General features: G+C 43.6%; 1 protein-coding gene and 2 long non-coding RNA genes across 4 annotated transcripts in view; 2 read left to right on the top strand and 1 right to left on the bottom strand.

Annotated features, from left to right (window-relative positions):
• LOC308594037 overlaps positions 1-13,350 on the top strand; it is a 24,079-nt gene extending 10,729 nt beyond the window's left edge. Inside the window, exon 3 of the long non-coding RNA XR_014011254.1 lies at positions 13,050-13,350. This is a non-coding gene — a long non-coding RNA (uncharacterized lncRNA). The remainder of the gene's footprint in view (positions 1-13,049) is intronic.
• The window catches only part of LOC308593616 (uncharacterized protein), a gene marked incomplete at its 3' end in the record, with an annotated part of 548,845 nt that overhangs the window by 124,788 nt on the left and 400,163 nt on the right, over positions 1-23,894 (top strand). The gene's annotated exons all lie outside the window — the stretch shown is intronic.
• LOC308594012 lies at positions 4,876-23,894 on the bottom strand. 2 transcript variants are annotated; one of them, XR_014011221.1, is made up of 3 exons: positions 23,167-23,894; positions 5,938-6,056; positions 4,876-5,705 (listed from the first exon to the last, which is right to left on the bottom strand). It is a non-coding gene; the product is annotated as an uncharacterized lncRNA (long non-coding RNA). The 2 variants fall into 2 exon arrangements; XR_014011222.1 differs by lacking the exon at positions 23,167-23,894 and adding an exon at positions 17,183-17,749.

Raw genomic sequence — 23,894 nt, 5'->3', positions numbered from 1 at the left:
AAGGGGAAAGGTACCCCACCCCAGTATGCAGCCAGGAGCTGTAAGGAATGGAGTGCTTGTAATCATGTATTTTTTTTTTTAAAAAAAATCTCTCCCTCCCACCCTCCAATTTTAAAGGTACGGCTTATATTCAGTTGCAGCTTATATTCAGGCCAATAGGGTAATTTGAGAATACTGTCCAAATGAGCAAGCTCCAAATCTCCTTTAAAAAAGTAATAAAAAATCCAAAGGTTCCAATATGTCCAAATAACAATAGAATTCATCTCAGAAAAGATGCTCCATTGTCGTGCCTCTAATGCACTCCGAGATATTGGAGATTCCATAAGATAACAGACGCTTGCAGTAGTATGGGAAAAGTCAAGGTCACAATCTCTCGCGGAATCATGCTATACCAAATATGGGTGTTTGGCATTTTGCTTTCTCATTTGCAAACTTTCACCTTATACTCAGGTCAGGCTGTTCAAGTGTAGCGCTTTTCTCTCAGATTCAATAAACACATTCCAATTCACGACCCCATGGACCCTGGGCTCGAAAGGTACGCCAAATAAGTTTTGCCACGAGCTCATTTTCACAGACTGCTATGGAAATTGCATCCTTTGTAGAATTACATAGGCAGCTCTCATCATTCTGATAAACAGCAACTGGTCTTGGGAATTCAAGCAGGACGGTTCCCTTTGAAGTTTGGACTCTTAAGCAGAACCAATAGATGCATTTCAAAGCAAAACTGTGCTTCTTTCCATAGACAGTTCCCCCTTTTTATGGGTTGCTATGGCTGCTTTAGTCTTGTTTGAAAGATTCTTTAAAAAAACCTGTATTTTTACCTTCCTAATCCCAGTGAAACTGGGTTGTTGTTTTTTTTAAAAAAAAAATCCAATGTTATGAAACAATAGATTGATTAATACCATTCTTACATTTCTATTTAAATTAAATTCTTGGGACAAAGTACTTATTTTGAGTATTCTGCTTGAACTCTTTCAAAGTTTCTGATTGTTCGCATAAGCAATACAAGCCAGGGTTTGCGTATTTATTTATTTAAAACCAATTCTTTTATCACTTAAATGCAATATTCTACAAGTGGTTCACAAGCATACAATCATAGCTGTCAACTTTCAGATTTGAAAATAAGGGAGCAGCAGCCTCGAAAATAAGGGATCAGCAGCCTCACCTATCCCGGGGACAGTCTACGTAATATCTAACAATCCAGGATAGCAGCTGGAAGCAGCGGGAAATAGCACTGGAATAAGGGAATTTCCCACAAAAAAAGAGGTTGACAGCTATGCATACAATATAAAAAGTAAAAATCAGTAAAACTATACAACTGTGGTCCATGTACCACAAGTCATCCATCAGTTTCATAGAGGTGGTCTGCTGGTACGTCTATGTGTTTGGGGTTGAAGACAGGAGAAGCATTAGTGATATCAATTTTTAATTGCATTCTTATTGTTTCTTTTTGTATTGTATTTTACTGTATTACAATAAAGTAAAATGCAATATATGCAAAATAAAAGAAGAAATAGAAATTTCAAATGCCAATATTACAGCATCTAGCACAGCACAGTACAATTATTACAGCAGACGGAAAAATAATTTAAGTGGTCTGCTAAGGTTTTTTTTTGGGGGGGGGGTTCAGAACCATGGACCAAAATTAAGCATATTATAAGTATCAAACTTGAATGCCTCTATTTTTCCCACAGCTGCACATATTTTCTTTCTAGTCTAAGGGTGAGTTTATGCATGCATCAAAGTGATGTGCAAGTATGATAGTTGTATTTTAGAGCTACGTACACATGACCTTTTAAAAATATCCATCCTATTTGTAGTTCAAGGCATTGGTGTGATGGCAGCTAGAATTCTCCAGGAGGAAGAGAAATTTCCTGACAGTTTCTTGGAAGTGGGATTCACAGTTAGCAGAGGTGGTACAATAGATTCTCTCCCCACTGCAAGGTGTTCTGGTTTATCTTCCTGCCTTTGCAAGTGTTAACTGCAACAACTGTGTTTCCCTGCATTGCCACCATTTTGCATTGTCCAAAATGTCCTAGATCTAGGAAAGGTCTGCCACGAAACACATCAGTACAAAACAGAACCGAAAGGGGTGGCACTGTGGTCTAAACCACTCAGCCTCTTGGGCTTGCTGATCAGAAGGTCAGCGGTTAGAATCCCCGTGACAGAGTGAGCTCCCGGTTGCTCTGTCCCAGCTCCTGCCAACCTAGCAGTTTGAAAGCACACCAGCACAAATAAATAAATAGGTAGTGCTGTGGCAGGAAGGTAAATGGTGTTTCCTTGTGCTCTGGCTTCCATCATAGTGTCCTGTTGCGCCAGAAGTGGTTTAGCCATGCTGGCCACATGCCCCAGAAAGCTGTCTGCAGACAAACGCCGGTTCCCTTAGCCTGAAGTGAGATGAGTGCCGTACCCCATGGTTGAATTCAGCTGTACTTAACCATCCAGGGGTCTTTTAACTTTACCCTTTACCTAAACCTAGCTTCATTCTGAGGAATTGGGGGGGTACATGTTCAGAATGGCGGCTGCTACATAAAAACAAAACAAACAAAAAAACCATATTTGGAGCAAATTATGCAATGTGGCCTTATTTTTTAACGGTGCGTGAAAAAATAGAATAATTTCTGACATTGCCTCAGAAAAATGTCACCTGGGAAACTTCAGATATTAGGTGCTGATCTTTCTTACATTCTGACGGGGTTTTTTTCTTCCTTTCAATGGAGGCAAGTTTACACAGGTCATTGAAAGATATGCACATACTGGTGAATTGTGCCTGTGTAGATCTGCATACACAAAAGACTGATGCAAGTGTCCTTCTTGACCAGAGGTGGGGTGGTCAAACAAGATTTCACATGATAAATTTGGAAGGTGTCCAATTAAATAAATGCAGTATGCTCTATTTTGCCCTTAGCCTTAATCCTATCTGATCCTTCAGGCTGACACACCAGCTTTTGTAGAGAGAGGAGATGGGCTGCTTTGGCTTAAAGCTGAGTTACAGTATATTTATGAAGCACAACAAGCAGTCAATTCAATTACATTACCTAGTGAATGAACAATCATAATATGAAGCTTTCCAGTTAAGTGTCCTATTCTATGTGGGTATGATGGCACAAATCTACTGGTTCCTTTCTTTCCCCTGTTGTGAAACTGAACATTTCATTTGTATGGCCAAATATAAATTCTTCTATCATGGGTCAAAGTGTTTTTCTCAAATCTACAAAGACATAGAAAAGTTTATTAGATTATTAGATTAACGATTGCTAGCTGCTGCTTCTTCTTCTTCTTCTTCTTCTTCTTCTTCTTCTTCTTCTTCTTCTTCTTCTTCTTCACAAAGTTTGCTCATTTCTTCCTGAGTCTTGTGTGCTGTCTCTCAAGTACAAATCTCATACAGTTGTGAATTTATTTACTTATTAACAGCGATAAAAAAGAATTAAGTTCTCTACATAGTATGCAGAAGAAGAAATATTCCAGTCATAAAGTATGAACGCAAAAACACAAAACCAGAACAATTGAAATGGCATCAAAATAAGAACAGCATATGGTTCCTGAAAAGTTTTAGCAGCAATTTCTAATCAATATTGTCAAATTGATTAATTAAGTGAACACCCGCTGGATGTCTGAAGTTTCTTTGTTGGTTTTCAATGGCTCAATTACAAACCAGTGAGCCTTCTAGGCAATACCGCACTCACAATAGCACCAACAGGTTGACAGAAATAGTGCCACTGATGGTTCCCTGTATCACACAAAACACAGTTGTGTGTGACTGGCAACAAGTAGAATAGCCCGGGGGGGGGGAGTTGTGGCGAGAGTAATGCAATCCACAGGGGACACTTCTCGTCTTCATGTTATCTTTCAAAGGAAATATATGTGGAAGCAAGTCTTTATTTCTCCTCCTTGTGACAGCTTGGACGGATAGGGGAATTGCAGTCAGAATGTCTGCTATATCACTCAGCAAAATAATGTTACACACAGGCTCGGAGGATAACAAGAAGTCACACCGCAGTTCTAAGCAAATGCAGCATTTGAAATCTCTTGACAACTGAGATCTCCTTAGCTCTACAAGGCTGATAATGGAGCAAGTAGTGTTCATGTTTCTGGGAAAGAAGGGTTAAAGCTCACTACTGCTCCCCACGCCATGCTTATCAATTTTGAGACAGAGAGACAGCATATGGTTAAAAGCTGGAGCAATTGCCCTGAATCATGGACATTAAGTGGTGGGCTCTGCAGCGCTTGCGATCTTCCCAAGGATTATTGAAGGAGCACATATTGAAGTAAAGTGTGGAAGACATGCTCTGGCAGAGGACTATGCCATTATATTTCTTCCTCACTTGGCTGGAAAATGTATTGGACCGGAACAAAAAGACCTTGACGTATGATCAAGAAAAGTAAGAGTCACTGACCATTAACAATTGCTGCTCCAGGGGTGTTTCCTACCTTTTAGCAACAGCAATAAAACTGACCTTAGAACAATGAATGTAAGAGCTGAACTTAGAGAATGCCAGGACTATGGATGCCATTATAAAAGATTGCCCACATTTCTCTACATCTCACACTTTCAGCTTCAGATATGCCATTTCTTTAATTTAGAGAATCTGCTTTTAATGCTTTTCCCTGTATCAAATAGATCTCCCTCCTTGGCAGTTTTACAGGAAAGCAGGATTGCTTCCTCTGTCTACAAAGAAGAAATTATCACAGGCAGCTGTATCGGTAGCAATATTTCACAATATATTGTTGCAGAATACTTGAATAAAAGTGCTGTTTAACTCTCTGTAGGAAGGGTTGCTTTACTTTTGCAAAGGGATATGGAATAGCCACAACTGAGATCCCAGCCAAGGGCAGAAGGTCAGGATCCTGGTTTTATATATATATATATATATATATATACTAGGTCTAGCCAATCTAGAAGCATTATACTTACTGCTACCCATAGAACATAATGGGACACGGGTCACGCTGTGGTCTAAACGACTGAGCCTCTTGGGCTTGTTGACCGGAAGGCAGTTTGAATCCCTGTGATGGAGTGAGCTCCCATTGCTCTGTCCCAGCTTCTGCCAACCTAGCAGTTCAAAAGCATGCCAGTGCAAGTAGATAAATAGGTACCACTGCAGCGGGAAGGTAAATGGTGTTTCTGTGCACTCTGTTTTCCATCATGGTGTTCCATTGAGCCAGAGGTGGCTTAGTCATGCTGGCCACATGACCCGGAAAGCTGTCTGTGGACAAACACCGGCTCCCTCAGCCTGAAAGTGAGATGAGCGCCACAACCCCATAGTCACCTTTGACTGGACTTAACCGTCCAGGGGTCCTTTACTTTTTTAACTAAGAACTAATACTGAGCACTTTTACTCACTTCTGCATCTGAAGATGTTCAGGAGCTATTGTGTCAATGATCACTGCTGGCACCACCAACAGTTCATCCTCCTCCCTGAGCTCAGCAGCAGTGACACCGGCAGAGGAAATAGGGATTTCCTGGGATCAAATCAGAAGCTGGGATAGCTTTCATAATTCCAGGGTTGTGCCTGGAAAATAGAGACACTTGCAGGGTATGTGATTAACCTCTGCTTCATTTGAACATGTCTCTGCAGTTTATAGGGATGCGGGTGGCGCTGTGCATTAAACCACAGAGCCTAGGACTTGCCGATCAGAAGGTTGGTGGTTTGAATCCTCATGACGGGGTGAGCTCCCGTTGCTTGGTCCCTGCTCCTGCCAACCTAGCAGTTCAAAAGCACGCCAAAGTGCAAGTAGATAAATAGGTACCACTCTGGCGGGAAGGTAAACAGCTTTCCGTGCGCTGCTCTGGTTCGCCAGAAGCGGCTTAGTCATGCTGGCCACATCACCTGGAAGCTGTACGCCAGCTCCCTCAGCCAATAAAGCGAGATGAGCACCACAACCCCAGAGTCGGTCACAACTGGACCTAACGGTCAGGGATCCCTTTACCTTTACCTTTAGTTTATGCCAAATGGGATTTCTCCTCCAGGAGCAAGCACCAGACGGTTGAAGTATCCTCTGTTTAACAATCTGAGGCATTCTTGGCACTCCCTCCTCTCCATCTGGATTTGAGCCTGAAAGACCAAGGAAAAATGTGGGTGCATGGAGGGCAAGTGACAAGCAAGCACATTTTGTGACACTGCACAACATCCCTGCTGATTGTTGGGCATGTCCGCTAAGACATCAGCCTTTAGGGTTGCTATACATCTGGAATTTCCCAGACATAGCCAGGAGTTGGCCATCGGAAATAGACTCTGGGTGGAAATTGCTGAAATGTATGAGGAAATCTGGACCTACGGCAACCCATGTCGGAAGTGTAGATTTTGGTGAATTCCATTAAAAATAGGTCCAAAATTTCATTATTAATTTTTTTGAGAATTTGCAGAAGAAGCTCAATAACTATGCAAAAGGGGGGAAAAAGTTCAACAACTTTTGTGTCCGGAGTTTTTGAAATATGGGAACCCTATCAATCTGACTTTCCAATTTCCTTGGTTTGTAGAAATTAAACCTCCAGTTGTTGTGGTTTTTCTTTTAAAACATTAAACACACAAATGCACACACCACAGAAAGCAGTGGCATTTAAAGCCTTTATTTATTCATTTATTGAATTCACATACTGCCCTATACCTGCAGGTCTCTGGGGGGTTCACAGAATAAAATCAAAGTATAAAAGCACAAAATACATAATCAAAATAAAAACAACAACCCAATAACAACCCCCCCCCCAAAAAAAAACACCCACACCCACATGTAATTTGTGTGCTTGGCATAGTCTGGCCAAAAGACCATCTTATTTAGGTGCTCAACATTAACATTTGCAAAAAATAATAATTAAAAAAATCACACACCCCCCCCAAAAAAGTGGTTGTTTTCAGTTGTGGATCAAGCCTGCTCTGCAAGGTTTCTGCCCTCCTGTCCTCATTTTCTCCTTTTATCTTTATCTTGGTTCATTAGCCACGGAAGTGCGACATCCAGAAATTCATTACCAGCAAATAGATGTCTATCTGTGTGTTTGCTGGAAATGATATCTCAGGGAAAAGATCAGCACAGCTTCGCCAGCATATGCAATTACACTTGATAATTAGCTGTAGGCATTTGCATTCCGCGTGAAACTAGTTAGCTCTTTTGTTCAAAGGTTAACACTCTAAATGACGTGTCCCAAACACACTTAACAATGCATTTAATTTAGATTAAACAGATTAATATGAGCTAAATAAATGTTAGCTCTCTTTTTTTTTTTGCTTTTTTTTTTTTAGGGAGCAGGTGGCACTGTGATCTAAACCACTGGGCCTCTTGGGCTTGTCGATCAGAAGGTTGGCAGTTTGAATCCCTGTGATGGGGTGAGGTCCCGTTGCTCTGTCCCAGCTCCTGCCAACCTAGCAGTTCGAAAGCACTCCAGTGCAAGTAGATAAATAGGTACCACTGTGGCGGTAAGGTAAATGCCATTTCCATGTGCTCTGGCACTTATCACAGTCTTCCACGCACCAGAAGCAGTTTAGTCATGCTGGCCACATGACCCGGAAAGCTGTCTGTGGACAAACACCAGCTCCCTCGGCCTGAAGCGAGATGAGTGCTGCACCCCATAGTCTCCTTTGACTGGATTTAACCGCCTAGGGGTCCTTTACCTTTTTAAAGCTTACTTTGAAGAACGTAGTCATTAAGTCTTAAGTGTGATGTCACACACTGAAAGGAAACAGTGCAGCCAGTGGGATGAATGAGTTCAATTCCCACTTTAAAGCATGGACTTGTGTCTGGAAATAACCAAGCAATTGGCAGGTGTGTGTATAAGCCCTCAGTCATGAATCTTGTGGAAGAGAAGCAAACATAGCTCTCATGCAGAGGCATTCCATGTCCCAGAGGTTTTCAACCTTTTGGGGGGTCCGTGGCTCCCTTGACCAACTACATTCTTTTTGGGGCACCCCTGTAGGGTTCAGGAGCCCAGTTATTTCACCCCTTGCTTGCAGAGCTGGCAACCTCTCACCCCTTTTCAAACACCCTCCCTTGTGGAGCGTTCCCTCAGCCTCCTCTCCTCTCCCTTCTCCTTGGGCATCCTCTGGGCCAGCTGCTGCTGTCGCCCCTGGTTTCTGAGCTGCCCCTCTGCCACAAAGAGAGGTGCCTCCTCACACTGCCCCACAGGGGCCTGGAACTTGTCCATCCATTCCCAACAGCAAGAGCTGGCGAACTGGCTGGTTGGGCTCCCCCACCCGCTTGCTTGCTTACTTTGAGGCCTCCTCAGCTCCTGGCAACCAGTACCCTGTGACCATCCCCAGAGGCCTGCGGAGCTTGTAGCCAGGACTGCTGAAACAAACAGCTGTGCAAGCCACTGGGAGGCAGAGATGAGAGAGGGCATCAGAGGAGGGAGGGAAGGAAAGAGGGACAGAGGCCAGTGTTGCCTGTGGCACCTGGCTACCATTCAAGGCACTCTGGATTTAGGAAAATGGATAGGGATTAAACCCTTCTCTCCACCCATAATATATTGGCAAGAATTGCCACAGCACACTGGTTGAAAACCATTGCCATATATGGTACTGCCTTATCTGGAATTCAGATTGAATTCAGCTGGCTTAATGTCCAGGATCAGCCCTGAGTGCTCACTGGAAGGACAGATCCTGAAGCTGAGGCTCCAATACTTTGGCCACCTCATGAGAAGAGAAACTCCCTGGAAAAGACCCTGATGTTGGGAAAGATGGAGGGCACAAGGAGAAAGGGATGGCAGAGGACAAGATGGTTGGATAGTGTTCTCGAAGCTACCAGCATGAGTTTGACCAAACTGCGGGAGGCAGTGGAAGACAGAAGTGCCTGGCATGCTCTGGTCCATGGGGTCACAAAGAGTCAGACACAGCTAAACGACTAACAAATGTCCAGGATTGCATTATATTTTAAGGAGGGTGGGATGTCAAAAATCCTTTCAAATAAACAAATCTTTATCTTTTCTCTTCTTTTTTTAAAAAAATATATATATAGTGGCAATTGTAAGTTCCATACAATCATGAATGCATCCCAGCAATGAACACCAGCTCATTACATTCTTTTTGTTCTACACTATTAGTTTATATGCTGTTTGAAATGCATGGCCAAATTAAATGCCACTGAAATTTTATGTAAGAGGGGGAATCTTTTATGAATAATGGCATAAAGAATATTATCACTCAATCTGGAATTTTAGACTCCCATTTCCCATTGTAAAGCTGAAAAACTGCACCTGCGATAAAAAAACACCAAACTTTTTTAGTACACACAAGAGCTCAAATGGTTGCAGCAGTGAATGGATACAATGGTCTAGAAGCATTCCATTTGATGGGTCTCAAATGCCTTACAAATAAGGAGCACCCTCTGTTAGCATGAAAACTATTCCATTACTGGGCCCAATGACTTGTTGAAAAGATTTCAGAAGCTCCAGGAATGGCTGTAACAAACAGATCATTTTTAGGTCTGACTTCGTAATTGAAGAGAGTTTTGCTGAGAAATAAAGCAGGCTTGCAGCAAGGTCAGAACATAGCAAAGCTCTAAGAGGGCCTGATTCATGAATACTGGGCCAAATGAAAACCGGTTAGGAATTCTGTGTAACAGGACATGGAGAAGTTAATCACAGAAGAGATGTCCAGAACTTTGGGCAGACAAACCTGAACCTGGGAGATGAATTCTCAAACCTTTGGGGGTTCTAGAAATTATTATTATTGGATTAATATACCGCCCTATACCCGGGGGTCTCAGGCTGATTCACAGAATAAAATCAAGATATAAAACCACAAAATACCTAATAAAGATAAAAACAACAACCCAATAGCCCCCCCCCCCAAATAAATTTTAAAAGGGCATAGGCTACAAATCAGATCAACCAAAGGCCTGGTTAAAGAGGAACATTTTTGCCTGGCGCCTAAAGGTGTATAATGAAGGCACTAAGCAAACGTCCCTGGGGAGAGCATTCTACAGGTGGGGAGCCACTGTAGAGAAGGCCCTTTCTCATGTTACCACCCTCCGGACCTCTCGAGGAGGGGGCACACAAAGGAGGGCCTCAGAAGATGATCCCAGGGTCCGGGTAGGTTCATATGGAAAGAGACGGTCCTTGGGGTATTGCAGTCCTGAGCCCTTTAAGGCTTTATATGTCAAAACTAGCCCTTTGAATTGGGCCCGGAAACTAATTGGAAGCCAGTGCATTCGGACCAGCATTTGTGTAATATGCTCAAACCGTCTTGCTCCGGTGAGCAACCTGGCTGCTGAATTCTGCACCAGAAATGGTTTGTCAGTAGGTTTAAGTCAAGACACCCCCGCCCCCCCAAAAAAAGTCCTTATTTTAGATCTGATTATTGTGGGGCAGGGGAAAGGGGTTGAAGAGAGACTTTTAACTTGTTTGTGTGAGTGTGCAGGAATGTCCCAGAGACCTTGCTGGAGTGTGCGCAGATTAAGGCTCTGCAGCTACAGAGGATGCATGCCTACATTAGACCCACATATTTCCCTGTTAATAGCTCATAAGATAGAGTTCTGATGCGACAGCATTTCAGTCAATTTCTTCACATCCCAAAGCCAATGAATTGGAGTGGGTGGATTGCAATTATGGTGACACTACATTGTTTCTTTGTTTCACTAGATGCTACCAGGGAAATGTGTTGGGAAACTGAAAACTAGGGGCAGCTGTAATGTTTTAGAGCAGGGGTGTCAAACTCAAATTCATCGGGGGCCGCACCAGCAGTTTGGTCACCCTCAAAGGGCCGGTTGTATCGGCCTAAAACAGGGGTGTCAAACTCAAATTCATCGGGGGCCGCACCAGCAGTTTGGTCACCCTCAAAGGGCCGGTTGTATCGGCCTAAAATATTTGAGCAGGCTGAGACCCCTGAAGTTGATGGGCTTTTACCGTATTTTTCGCTCTATTGGACGCACCGGACCACAGGACGCACCTAGTTTTTACAGGGGAAAATCAAGGAAAAAAATATTATCCCTCCCCCCCCAGCCCCAAAGAGCAACGGACAGGCTGCGTGCAGCCTGTCTGCTTCTCCCAGAGCTTCTCGGGGCTGCGGGGGAAGCCCGGGTTCCCCCACCAGCCCCAAAGAGCAAAGAAGCCAAGACAGCGCACGGGATCCATAGCCACGCAACCTCTCCAGCCAGGAGCTAAACCTCTCCAGCGCGGCTAAAGAAGACAAGGCAGTGAGTGCGATCCATCCCACTCACTGCCCTGGCTTCCTCTTTAGCCTTGCACAGCATCTTTAGTCTTGCGCAACGGAATGGATTGTGCCCGCTGTCCACCGGGGCTGGACTAGATGACTCCTGGGGTTCCCTTCCAACCCTGCAATTCTATGACCTCGGAAGGTGTTTGGGGTCTCCACCACTGGAGGCTTTTAAGCAGCGGTTGGGGGACCATCTGTCTGGCGTTCTTTAGCTGTGATTCCTACATTGTGAGGGGGCTGGGCTAGATGACCCTCGGGTGGCCCTCCCAACTCTATACAGTCCTACAGTTCTGCAGCAGGAGATCCACAGCCACTTAGAATCATAGAATCATAGAGTTGGAATAGACCACAAGTGTCATCAAGTCCAACCCCCTGCCAAGTAGGAAACACTATCAGAGCACTTCATACAATGCCCACACCATCTGAGCACTTCACACAATACCCACCATCAGACCACTTCACACAATGCCCACTCCCAATTTTCATCTGAGAGACATGTGGCTTCAGTGTCTAGGCAGGTACCCCCCTACCTGCCACACTTCCCCCACCCCACTTAAGCTAAGGGAATTCCTGCCCAGAGAAGCTCCCAGGTGAGGCAAGGGTTAAGATCTACCTCTGGTAGATCTCTTGCGGCTGGAGAGGCACGCAAGGCTAAAGAGGAAGCCAGGGCAGTGGGATGGATCGCGCTCGCTGCCCTGGCTTCCTCATTAGCCTTGCGAAGCCTCCTCCCCCCCCCCAGAGGCGCGCAAGTCTAAAGAGGAAGCCAGAGCAGCGACCGGGATGGATCGCGTTCCCTGCCCTGGCTCCCTCTTTAGCCTTGCGAAGCCTCCTCCCCCCCCCCCGCTGGAGAGGTGCGCAAGTCTAAAGAGGAAGCCAGGGCAGCGAACGGGATGGATCGCGTTCCCTGCCCTGGCTCCCTCTTTAGCCTTGCGAAGCCTCCTCCCCCTCCCCCCACTGGAGAGGCGCGCAAGTCTAAAGAGGAAGCCAGGGCAGCGAACGGGATGGATCGCGTTCCCTGCCCTGGCTTCCTCTTTAGCCTTGCGAAGCCTCCTCCTCCCCCCCCCCAGGCGTGCAAGGCTAAAGAGGAAGCCAAGGCAGCGAACGGGATGGATCACGCTCGCTGCCCTGGCTTCCTCTTTAGCCTTGCGAAGCCTCCCCCCCCCCCTGAAGAGGCGCGCAAGTCTAAAGAGGAAGCCAGAGCAGCGAACGGGATGGATCGCGCTCGCTGCCCTGGCTTCCTCTTTAGCCTTGCGAAGCCTCCCCCCCCCCTGAAGAGGCGCGCAAGTCTAAAGAGGAAGCCAGAGCAGCGAACGGGATGGATCGCGCTCGCTGCCCTGGCTTCCTCTTTAGCCTTGCGAAGCCTCCCCCCTGCCAGAGACGCGGCAGCCCGTGGGACGAGGCGGGCGGCCTGCGGGGTCGCGCCGGTGGGGGACCTCCGGAGGCGGCCTCTCTGCTCACCACCTCCTTCGTGCTGAAAGGCGACGCGGCGCACAACCAGGCGATGGTGCACTGGACGGGCGAGAACGGCGGCTACGCGGGCCACATGAGGAGGTCTGGCGGGCCGGATTCGGCCCGCGGGCCTTGTGTTTGACACCCGTGTTTTAGAGGGATTAAGTTTGGTATCAAGAGGAACATTGAGAATTACTGATATACAGACCCAACAAAACAGGAGCAGTTGCTATGAAATAAAAGAGAAGCCAAGCAATCTAGACTATGGGATACCCCTGTAGAATGTGAGGAAAATAGTTTAAAGAAAAGACAACTACGGGCATCAATACTTACATTGATCCCAGCTGCTGGCCTGGAACAACCAAGGTGAAACAAAATTCAGTTACAGAATTAAATAATTGTACTAATCTCATTTCTTGCAACCCCAATAAGTCCACTTAACCCCCCTTTTTACAGTCTGAGTCTGCAATCCATCTCCCTTTGCAAGGAAACCTTTCCGAGAGCTGTCGAAATGGCCAAGTCTTTGTATTCAAATCCAGACTCTCAAAAGAGAAAAAAAGACAGCAAGCCTTCACAGGAGGCAAATGTATGCAGAGGAAATAGCAAAATCATTTTGGATCTCGCTGAGGTACATAGGTTTTGATGTAAATTTGACAAGTAAATCACTTTGTATCTATATAAGGGAAATTGGAGTGTCAAATACATAGACATTGTGCTATGTCTGAAACGATGAGAACAATCACATAGTCCCTAAACAGTTTAGAAATATACTCATAGCAGAGAGTAACTTAGATTCTATTCAAATGAGAACAAGCCTAGATAATATTTGGCTGTTGATGGATGGCAACAATAAAAAGACAAGCATGAATGTCTGGCTGATTTTGGTCAATTTGGGGGCCCAAAAGACTTTGCAGGCAATATAAGGTAATTGTGATCTATCTGGAAATGGAAAAAACACATGTGCCTGCACATACAAACTTTTATAGAAATATATTTATTTCTATTTCCCTCAAAAACCCAGAATATACAGTTTAAACTGTAGTGGATGAAAGAGCAAAAATTGCAATTTCAGGCGTCACTTACTTTTATTTTGGAGCAAATGAAAAAGAATACAGCAGAAGAGCATGCATTATGTAAATCAAGTACACTCTTTATACAAAAGCTCATTACCACAAAGTGATATTAAGGATATTTGGAGGAAATAAGTATAAATGTGTCTATCATCAGGGTAGCTTTTGACGGTTTTAAGGAATGGGTAGAGTGCTAGAAAACAGTGCTCCATGCAAATTTTAAAATTAAAATGTCACAAAATGTTGATTGTGGAATTCAATTTCACTGAGTTATACAGAACTTATATTGGTGTTAAATTGCTGTCTGTGTGACTCGTGGGAAATGTTGTCAATTTGTCAGTTCACCTGGCTTCTTTAAAAAGGGGAAAATATACCTGACCTTAGAGTTCTTATTTGACAGCAGTTATTGTCAAGCACATTGAGTTCTTAAACGTGGCAGTGATGAAAATGGACAAAATTTTTCGCCAGGGATTCTAAATCCAGAGATCAATGCAGGCAACACAAAAACACACACAAACCCACCCACCCACCCACACACACACACACACAAGCAAACAAACCCTGGGGCTCAGTCTTAGGTACAGGATGCCAACAAAATTTCCTGGATTTAGGACAGTGGATAGGGATTAAACCCTTTTCTCCACCCGTAATATATTGAGAAGAATTGCTACTTATAGCTGTTGTTGACATCCATCTGTCTCAAGAGACAATTGACTGTGCCTCTGGGAAAGAAGTCAAACTTGGTGAATCACAGCACTGTCATAGTCCTGTGCTCCCAGCAATGGCCAACCAGCCAAATCTCAGGAGGGAACCTGCTTGGAGGCAGAGTCCACATGCAAGATTCAGTCCAGTCCTAAGGTCAGGAGTATCTCAGGAGTATCTCAGTTCATGATTGCATGTAAGAGCAGTGATCCAGGGGTCAAGAAAGTCGAGGGTCCAAGGTCACAAGAAACAAGAAGCAGCAAGGTCTGGCCAGGAACTACGAATGTTGTTTCCAGAAACTGACTGAGGCTGGAAACCCTGCTGCAGAAAGCTGAAGTCATCTGGTTCTCATCAGGAGTAAGAAGGCTAATCAGCAGTAGGTGGAGTCACTTTGCCTTCTGCTCCTTCAGGCTGCTGCTCAGCAGGTGAAGCCAACTCCTGGCCCATGACAAGTGCCTGTTGTTGCAGCAGAGACCGTAACTCACAACTCTTGCATGGTTTTTGCTACATTAGCAGCACCAAAGTGACCTCTGTGGGGTGCAAGCCTCGGCAGCGTATATGGAAGTCCTAGGTTGCTCAGACAACGACCTCACTGATGTGGTCCAAAAGAAAACAGAGTGATATATTTGCTTCCAACTTGTCTGCACGGGTTGCAAGGAGGTGTTACAAGACACCATCCAACCACCTTAGATATCCTAGACTCCTCTCTTTCTCTCACACACAAGCTTCTCCTTTCCCATCCCATCCTATCCAGGCTGCTACTTCCATGCAAGTCCCCCATCCACACATGCCATTCAGCAAGTACAGATCAATGGAATCTATGCCATCCACTGGAGAGTATGAAAATGCCATATATACAGAGCAAACAACTCAAGTAAAGTAGTCAAGCCACCCATGATGTGCCTTAAAGGTAAAGGTAAAGGGACCCCTGACCATTAGGTCCAGTCGTGACTGACTCTGGGGTTGCAGTGCTCATCTCGCTTTATTGGCTGAGGGAGCTGGCGTACAGCTTCCGGGTCATGTGGCCAGCATGACTAAACTGCTTCTGGCGAACCAGAGCAGTGCACGGAAACGCCGTTTACCTTCCCGCCGGAGCGGTACCTATCTATCTACTTGCACTTTGACGTGCTTTCGAACTGCTAGGTTGGCAGGAGCTGGGACCGAGCAACGGGAGCTCACCCCGTCGCGGGGATTCAAACTGCCGACCTTCTGATCGGCAAGTCCTAGGCTCTGTGGTTTAACCACAGCGCCACCCGCGTCCTTTAACCCACAGCGCCACCCGCGTCCAGATGTGCCTTATATCATCAATATATCACTCCATTGGCTCCGCCATGACAGGTTGGCTCTGTGAGGCCTCCTCTCCCCTCAACTCTAATTTGGGGACAGCCATTACATCAGACGGCCTCAGCAGAGCTTACCAACGGCTCTACTGTGACAGGCACTTCTTGGCAAATTCATAGCCCCATCCAAGTACAGTGGTGCCCCGCAATACGAATGCCTCACAAGACGAAAAACTCGCGAGACGAAAGAGTTTTCCGTTTTTTGAGTCGTTCCGCAAGACGAATTTCCCTATGGGCTTGCTTCGCAAGACGAAACGTCTTGCGAGTTCTTGCGAGTTTGTTTCCTTTTTCTTAAAGCCGCTAAGCCGCTAATAGCCGTGCTTCGCAAGACGAAAAAACCGCAAGACGAAGAGACTCGCGGAATGGATTAATTTCGTCTTGCGAGGCACCACTGTATCCGAAATTTTGATATGAAAAGTTGGTCATCCTAGGCTCTTTTTTGTTTTGTTTTTACATTAAGCTGACTTCCTCCATCGGGTTCTTGCAACCTGCCTGCGTCGCTCTCATTTGCCAATTCCCAAGGCGCTGTGTATATTAAAATAAAATTGTCGGTCTTGTACAAACATAATTCTAAAAGAAACAGAGCTTCCCCTTAGCGCATCCTCGATACTTACCAGCCAGGTCTACATTTGAGAAACAAAGCAGATTAAAAGAACTGCTTCTGGCTTCCATCTGTGGCAGTCTTCCTTTTGATTACACCATCAATCCTGCTCAGTCAAATGGCTGGCAAAAAGTAATATGAAACCCATTCCAAAAGAAGTTATAGAGAGAGGCATAGCTACATGATAGCAGTTATAAAAAAAAATCATATTTGTTGCTTAGAGCCATCTCTCCTTCTGTAGTCTCTCCAAATGTTTTATAAAATTAGATCATGTAAAAAGTAAATGCATTTATTGAGACTCTGGATGTGGCAGAATTAATATCCATATTTATCTTAAGTAAGCCTTGCCTTTTTTATTACAAGTTCTCAAGCTGCCTTCAAATTGTTAGTTCCACCCAAGAACAACTCAACGTGAAAACTGGCGCATTACATTAAGAGGATAAAATCAATTTCAGATTATTTCCCATAGAGTGATGAAACTGCCCCATGTCTTTGTTGCATAAATATTACATCCCATAAATATTTATGGAAAATAATGAGTGTTTTCACATCTTCTGACTTCTATGTTTCTACTCAATTTGCACAAATGAATCAGATTTTTCTTGGGAAATCTTAGTGGAAGGATACCAGATGCAATCTTTTGGCTGAATTATTATTGTCATTATCAATGCGACAATTTCTTCTTCATGTTTCATTTCACCCATTTGTTTTATATGCAGAGAATACATGCCATTGAATACAAGAAAGTATCGTAGTCCTTAAGTATGAGTAAAATGTCTTAACCCAGAGGCTTTGCTCTTGGAAGATTAATGACAACTATGTGATCACTGGCCAGAGGCCCAAAATATCATGGAAGGTGGTACCCATAACTCCTACCAGCATAAAGAAGACCAGCCTACTCCAGTTAGGAGGACCACCAGATATAATGTGCTTGCTTCACCTTCCCTCATAGGGAGATAAGAGGTTCAGCAACTCTGTGGGAGCAGAAGAAATATGGAAGACAAACTTGGACCCAGGCACTGACCAGAGGGCCAACAACTTCTGGAAGACTAAAACCCCATACCAACAGGAAAGCCATCAAGGGGCAATTCAGCTGACCCCAAACTGGATATAAGTATCTTTAGAAAAACTAATTCAAACCTTTTCTGGAGACGTAAAGAATCTGAGGGGACAATGTACCACATGTGGTGGAAATGTAAAAAGATAAAGAACTTTTGGGAAATGATTTATAATGAGCTAAAAAAAAAGTTTAAATTAACTTTCATCAAAAAAAACCCAGAAGCCTTCCTTTTAGGTATTATGGCTGCAGACATTCTGAAGGAATTGAGGAGGGTTTTTATGTATGCAACCACTGCCGCGAAAATGCTGATAGCCAAATGGTGGAAAGGAGATAAAATACCAACTAAATTGGAATGGCAGGAGAAATTATTTGATTATGCAAAGGTGACAGGAAAAATTAGGAACCAGACAGACCAAAAGTTCAAGAAAGAATGGGATATATACAGATTATATTTAAAAGAACATTGTTCCCATATGAGATCTTTGACATGCTTTGATTAACTTCTGCAATACCGTATGCTATAAAGATTATAGATAATTTACGATAAGTTAAATGTCATACATTATGCCTTTAATAAGGAAATGAAGGATCCATGCTGAGGAAGATGGAAGTCTTAATGCATGGAAGAACTTTATTCTATATGTCAAATTTTCTTTGTATTGGATGTGTTTCCTTTTTTTCTTTTTGTGGTGAATGGATGCAATATTTAAAATCAATAAAGATTAAATGTAGAAAAAGAAAAATGCACTTCTTGACTCTGGCATTCTCAAACAGATTTCCCTCCTTTATCTTTCCTCTCTCTTTAGTGTCTGGTGAATGCCCTGTGTCTGAGTTGAGCAAAGGCTCCAAATTTATTCTGGTACCTAATTTTGCATCTGATCTATTTGCCAACACAAGCATGCCCCCATCTGTGGCTGATAATCAGCCCTGGGGAGAAGAAAAGTCTCCTTTCTAATTAACACTGCCTCCAATAGTAACCTGACCACAGATATCAGTGGAAAAATGATTGAGTGCTGACAAAATTAGAGCCCAAACAGGGCTGCCCAGAAACAAAAGAGGGAGATATCAACCTGCTTAAGTGAACCCGGATGCATGCAGAAGCACAAAACTTTAGATGGCGTAGCCCAAGTATCCCAGTTATGGGCTACTTTATAAATCCTGTCAGAACAAATTTCAGGGTGGGGGGAAGATTCACATTCTCCCTGCCAATGTGAAAATATCCACATTTGCTTTAAGTACACACATTGTAGAGCATCAACAACAGGAGGCCATATATCTGGTCACACTGTTAAGGAGTAATGTGACTCCTTCTGGCAGCTTATTTGAGCTGCTATGAAAAGGTAGCAAGTTGTTCTTTTAAAATTATTTAATTTTAATTTTACTACCTGGGAGCGAGAGAATTGCTTGGGCAATTTTTCTGCCAAATGTGCCAATGTAATTTATTCAGCCCTGAGGACCATGCACTTTGAGTTTGAGGTGGTGGTGGTACCATTTGATAGTCCACTTCTGGCAAAAAACCATCTTGAGATGGCCATGGGTGAGCCACAAGTTCTCCATTTCTGTCTCCACCTCCATTGTTCAGCTCCAAGGTCCTTTGGTGGTTCCCTCACTGTGAGAAGCAAAGTTACAGGGAATCAGGGAGAGGGCCTTCTCGGTTGTGGTGCCTGCCCTGTGGAATGCCCTCCCATCAGATGTCCAGGAAATAAACAAATATCTGACTTTTAGAAGACACTTGAAGACAGCCCTGTTTAGGGAAGCTTTTAATGTCTGATGTTTTATTGTATTTTAATATTTTGTTGGAAACCACCCAGAGTGGCTGGGGAAACCCAGCCAGATGGGTGGGGTATTTATTATTATTATTATTATTATTATTATTATTATTATTATTATTATTATTATTATTATTATTATTATTATTATCCTCACAACTGATCTATAAATCTCTCATTCTTTTCTGTGCTTGCCTTTTCCATTTCAAGTATAATGCAGGTTCTCATTTCTGCTTTTCAGAAAGTGACAAGCAACTGTTGGTTCTGAAAGTAGGTTAAATATGTGTGCATTGATAAATTGCAAAATATCTCAAAGACATTTAAAAACTGGTCATTAGCAATGTTGATAAAGAAATTCCACTACAGGGTAGGGGAAAGGTGATGTTATAAGATCTGTAGATAGAGATCTCCCTGTGCTCCGAATTCTCAGCCTCTTAGTCTGGACTAAAATTATTCATCTTGCTCAGCTGGTCTTCCAGTATCTAAACAGTGGTTGATTAAGGGAGTAGAATGGATTTTGGTTACTATGGAAATGGAGGTTCACAAATTTGCCTTTGATTAAACCAAACTCATTAAAAACACAATTAAGATTGTCAGAACCATCTACCATTCAAGGTATTTTAATTGATTAATCATGTTTTTTTAAAAAAATAAAAAAACCAGATTAAATCAATTAAATGAAATTAAGTACAAATTTGCATCGTGGCACATTTAGCAAATAAAAGATACCACTCATTATCAACTAAACTTTAGTTAATTAAGGCTCATGGGTGGTCTGCAGGCAGGTTTCCGAGTCATGTGGCCAGCATGACTAAAACACTTCTGATGCAACGGAACACCGTGATGGAAATCAGAGCACACGGAAACACTGTTTACCTTCCTGCCGCAGCAATACCTATTTATCTTCTTGCACTGGCATGCTTTTGATTTGCTGGGTTGGCAGAAGCTGGGACACAGCAATGGGAGCTCACCCCCTTGTGGGGATTTGAACCGCCAACCTTCTGATTGGCAAGCTCAAGAGGCTCAGTGGTTTAGACCACAGCGCCACACTCCCTTGGCCTAAAAGCGAGATGAGTGCCACAACCCCATAGTTGCTTTTGACTGGACTTAACCGTCCAGGAATCCTTTACCTCACCTTTTTTTACCATGGGTGGTGCCATGGGGGAGCATCGGGCAAGCACCTCCACAGTTCTCTGAGTGTACCCACCCCAAGAAGGATAATCAGCCAGTAGTTTAATTCTTTATGGACAAAGAAGGGGGCAGATGGAATTCTACCAGTCTGCCCCTCTCAGGAACCCTTTCTTCCTCCATTCCCAGTGTGTCCTGCACCTCCTCCTCTAGCCCTAGCTCATGCCCCACATTCTGCATCTCCTCCCTGTGTCTTGCATGATCAGTGGCTGGAAGAGATTTGGGGTTGCTCCAAACTCTCCAGAGCACCCTCAGCCCCCAAAGGAGTAAGTAGTTTATTTTGTCATTGATACACTTACAAGCCGGACTGTTGGTGCAACCATGTGACCATGCCTCCACTGAAACTGAAGTACTCCTGCCTGATAGGGCATTCACAAACAAGCTGCGACTTCTCCTATGCAGAAGTCGTCTCTGTTTCTGGCCCTTCAAGCCCTTCCTGGTCCTGAAAGACAGCCTGGGATGGGATGGAGGGGATTCTACCACCCCACCCCTCTCAGTTGGCTTGTCTTCCTCTGCTCCTAGCACGTTCTGCACCTTCTCTCCCGTCTCCGACTGCTTTGACTCTTTCCCTTCCTCCAGCCATGTCTCCTGCCTTGCAAGAGGCACAAAACCCAATAAATCACTGATCCCTTCCCTTGAGTCAGCCTCGACCTTGCTCCCCACCTCTGCTACTCACTCATCAGAGCCCTGCCAGTCCCTCACAGCAAACAAGGAACTCACATGTTGGATTCCTATCTGACATATGTTATTTGTCTTTCAACGATCTTCACATATGGAATACCTAGAAATATATGCTGCCCCTTTTATGCACTCCCAGATTTTATTTCCTGATGCAGCCACCACTAACGATGGAATCCTAAACCCACTTACCTAAGATCTATTGAATTCAGTTGGACTATATATAGTTAGGATTGCACTGCAATTCACAAAACCAATTAAATCTTATAATTTTTAAAAGCAGTAACAGTTAAAGGAAATAAACACAGGTGTACTGAAATTTCAAAATTCACATATTCAAGGATATTGGACATCCCTATGGTGAATTCTATAGTTTTATTGGTACAACATTTCACTTTCCCAGGACTTTAGAAGACAATGAAGTATTCCCTTTTATTCCATCTGCATGTAGATAAGGATTGCTCAGCATTTACCTCTAAACACATTTTTACAACACAATTTAATTGTCCTATTACTAACTGTACTAATAACATTTCTTGAAGCTAAAATTTATCATCCTTTTTTATTTCTTTCCAATATCAATGCTTCTTGCTTGATTACATAAAATTTATGTTACCATTTCCGGAAAGAAGTTGCATCCCAAATTTAGCAGGAGAGAACATAGCAGCAAACAGTATAAGATGTGGTCCAAGAAATCCTGAGATCAAGTCTCACAACAACCACGCATTCACTAAGGGAGCAATCCTATACACAAGAAGCCATCATAAAGCAATCTGGCATAAACTGGTGTAAACTTACAGCAGATACAAATTTCGGATAAATTCAAGTTGAGTTTAAAATAAAGAATGATAAGAAAGAAGTTGCCCGTTGATTTTTAGATCAACCTAGGACAGGCATACATGTCTCCTGGTCACAGTCTTTCCTACTGGGGTGAGATACATTGAATTTCTGTTTCAATTATGGTAGTTATGGCAACCTGCACAGAATTTTGCTTAACGGTTGCCATTAATTTGATTTTAATTAATTTTTATAATGAACTTTTTTTAGAATGTTGGATTATTTGATTGTTTGATTATTTGATTGTTGTTAGCCACCCTGAGCCCGGCTTCGGCTGGGGAGGGTGGGATATAAATAAAATTTATTATTATTATTATTATTATTATTATTATTATTATTATTATTATTATTATTTCTAAATGTGCATCCATATATAAAATTGCAAATTTCATGTGAATGCACTCGCTCTCTTTGGGTGAAGATTAGATGGCCACAAACAAACACAGGCAACAAAAAACAATGACAAATAGGAAACTTCCGCTTACTGTGAAAGCATCATCCAGCACCTTCCTTCAGGGGTGTTCTGTTCTGTAAGGGTGGGGAATGCTGCAACATCTGTATCTTTCAAGCCACTTGGCTCTCTACCCTCTCTCTAGCTCCTGCTGGCTCCATCATCATCTGCTTCCCAAATTTCTGCTCTCCATTGGGAAGCCAGCAGAATGAGTTTAAATCCTCCACTGTCTTCCTTTGCATACCCTTATGTCAAGGACTGAGCAGAAGAGGAGATCGCAATCCTGACCCTTCCAGGGAGGAGCAAGAGGAAGACAGCATGATTTACAACAGTGGTTTGCGGGAGGGGAAAAGATGGGAAATCATGGGATAGGAGGAGCAGGCAGAGCCAGAGCAGCAGCTGTCTGACACGTCATCATTAGAAAGCATTCCAGACACTCCATCTCCCAGAACCTGGTGGGCCTTAAAAGTAGGAGAGCAAAGAGCTCAAAGTCTTCTTTGTGGTACAGGAATTCAATAATATGAAGCAGCACCCATCATTCCTATGCTGGACCACAAAGCTATCTTCCTAGCCCCCTCACTTGTAAAGCTTAGATCCTCACCATACTCATCCAGATCTTATTCCCGGTTCCTTATCTTCTCCTTCTTGGTTATTTTTTTTAAAAATACAGAGAAAAAGCTGCTATAGAGTTGAGAAAGTAATGTGGTTGTATGAATCAGTCCCAAAGTCACACATAAAGTTGATTATTTGATGGGTACAGGGTTGTGAATGTATATCTATTGGCCTCAACTTGATGGGTTACAAACTGGCAGACTGATCTAAAACTTTCCCCCAATAGTAAATGTTAATATAGTCCCCAAATAAAACTATTCATCACCTGTTATGGAGATCCATCTTGACAGGGCTGAGATGCAGTCTGACTGTTAACTGTTTCTGGCTTTGCCAAGACTTAAAGCATACCCTCTTTGTGGCATCACACATGACATCAGAATGGCATGTTTGCATTCAACCTAGACTATCTCCATGCCAACAGCAATGGCCAGTAAACTTCTGCAACCAGGTAATCATCAGCCTGACTACCCAGTTGTTTCTATCTAGACTATTGGATGTTTATTTTTTGTTCTCATAATCAAAGCCTGAAGAAGAGCTTTGTATAATCTGAAAACCGGCTTCCACTGTTAAAGAAAACTAATTGTCAGGGACTGGGCAGAGGAGAAATGGTGGAGACCGTATCCCCATCCTGACCCTTCCAGGGAGGAGGAAGAGGAAGACAGTATAGTTTTACAACAGGGGTTTGAGGGAAGTAGCAGCTCAGAGGCAGATGAGGGGGAAAGTTCAGAAATCATGGGAGAGTCAGAACAACAGCTGACTGACACGTTTTCATTATTAAGCATTCCAGACCCTCCATCTCCAAGAACCCGGCAAGCCTTAAAAGTAGGAGAGCAAAGAGCTCAAAGACAGAGGGCACTTAGCGGTACCCATAGAGGAGGTGATGATGATGACGAATGAGGAAGTGGAAGAGATGGGGGGTTGGAGATTCACTTGGGACAACACCATTATCCAAGAGGCTGGGTTCTATATCCTCTCTCTGTAAAGTTTGTAATA

Source organism: Podarcis bocagei (genome assembly GCF_964188305.1).
Source record: "Podarcis bocagei genome assembly, chromosome: 8".
Taxonomy (NCBI): domain Eukaryota; kingdom Metazoa; phylum Chordata; class Lepidosauria; order Squamata; family Lacertidae; genus Podarcis; species Podarcis bocagei.
The sequence above is the reverse complement of the archived record's forward strand: the minus strand, read 5'-3'. Positions and strand labels throughout refer to the sequence as shown.